The 1,662-nt window shown below is 45.3% G+C and overlaps 1 pseudogene; it reads right to left on the bottom strand.

Annotated features, from left to right (window-relative positions):
* Positions 1-530: 530 nt before the first annotated feature.
* LOC114202336 (transforming protein RhoA pseudogene) lies at positions 531-1,452 on the bottom strand (annotated as a pseudogene).
* Between the last annotated feature and the right edge of the window lie 210 nt (positions 1,453-1,662).

Here is a 1,662-nt window from a genome sequence, read left to right as displayed (position 1 = left end):
CAAATACATTCTTTTTTTAAAAAACCAATACAGTTTCTGCAGGGTGACAAATATCAGTATTAGGAAATCCAATTATACAAAAAATACTACATCTAGTCTGGGGTAGATATATTTATTTTTTGGTAACATATGTTAAGTGGCACTAATTACACAGTAACTATAAGGTAACTAAACATGAAACCACAGAACTGTAACTCTGCCACAGCTGCATGGACTTGGGCCTTTCTGGATGAGCATTTTCAAAAAAACTGGATGCCCATCACAGAGCTATGCCAATAAAATCTGTTAAGGAGTAAAGCTCTGAAGTAGGGACTCACCAGAGTACCTTGCAGCTGACAAAGGGCAGGCAGGACATGTTAGTTATAAAGTAGTTACAGCCTAATTCACAAAAGTTACCAACTGTTTCTCTCTCTAGAAAGAAGCAGGAAGTTAAGAAATCCCTTGAATTAGCGCCTGGTGTGTCAGGTGGGAGTGCAGAGGAGGGCTGTTAGAGCGGTGTCAGAAGGACCCCGGTGGTCGGGTAGGTTGGACATCATTAACAATCACGGTTGGCTTCTAAATACTGGTAGCAAGATGACTTCTGATTTGTAATCTTAGGTAAATTATAGATAAATGAAAAAAGGCCAGTAATCATACACTAAGATTAATAAACAGCACTTCACAATTAACCGCATGAGGGCTGTGCTTGCAGCAGGGTTTCACAAGACAAGGCACCCAGATTTTTTCTTCCCACGTCTGGCTTGCAGAGCAGCTCTTGTGGCCATTTCAAAAACCTCCCTCACTCCATCTTTGGTCTTTGCTGAACACTCCATGTAACCGAAAGCGTCAATCCTGTTTGCCATATCTCCGCCTTCTTCCGGTTTCACCGGCTCCTGCTTCATCTTGGCCAGCTCCCACCTTGTGTGCTCATCATTCCAAAGATCCTTCTTGTTCCCAACCAGGATGATGGGCACGTTGGGACAGAAGTGCTTGACTTCCGGGGTCCATTTTTCTGGGATGTTTTCTAAACTATCAGGGCTGTCAATGGAGAAACACATCAGTATAACATCAGTGTCCGGATAGGAGAGAGGCCTCAAGCGATCATAATCTTCCTGCCCAGCTGTATCCCACAAAGCCAACTCTACCTGCTTTCCATCAACTTCAATATCTGCCACATAGTTCTCAAACACTGTGGTTACATACACTTCTGGGAACTGGTCCTTGCTAAAGACGGTAAGCAAACAAGTCTTGCCACAGGCTCCATCACCAACAATCACCAGTTTCTTCCGGATGGCAGCCATGCTTACAAATGTGCTGCAAGACCCACGGCCTGTGTGGCAGAAGTTCAAGTGCCTTGAACTTCTCAGATGAAGGGCACTCAGGCGACGACTCGCAGTCCGGCCTCTCTGTGCCGAGGACGCCTGTCCGCGGGTCGCAAGCTCGGAGACGGGCGGGGGGCTGAGGAGACGGCAGCAGACTAATGAGAGAACCGACGAAGAACGGCGGGCGGTCGGTGGCGGGACGGCCACTTGGCAATATGTTTTTACTACTTTAGAAACATACCTGTTTTCACACCACTTTTTCTACAAAGTCTACTTTCTCTGCTTTATTTTAAAGACAAATCATATGATTCTCTCTTCCCTTAATTTTCTGCTTGGAGAGAAATAGTGAGCAACTATAAGA

This window comes from Eumetopias jubatus, unplaced genomic scaffold (genome assembly GCF_037043125.1).
Source record: "Eumetopias jubatus isolate StellerSeaLion01/CBP00866 unplaced genomic scaffold, mEumJub1_p1.0 scaffold_11, whole genome shotgun sequence".
Lineage (NCBI taxonomy): Eukaryota > Metazoa > Chordata > Mammalia > Carnivora > Otariidae > Eumetopias > Eumetopias jubatus.
The sequence above is the reverse complement of the archived record's forward strand: the minus strand, read 5'-3'. Positions and strand labels throughout refer to the sequence as shown.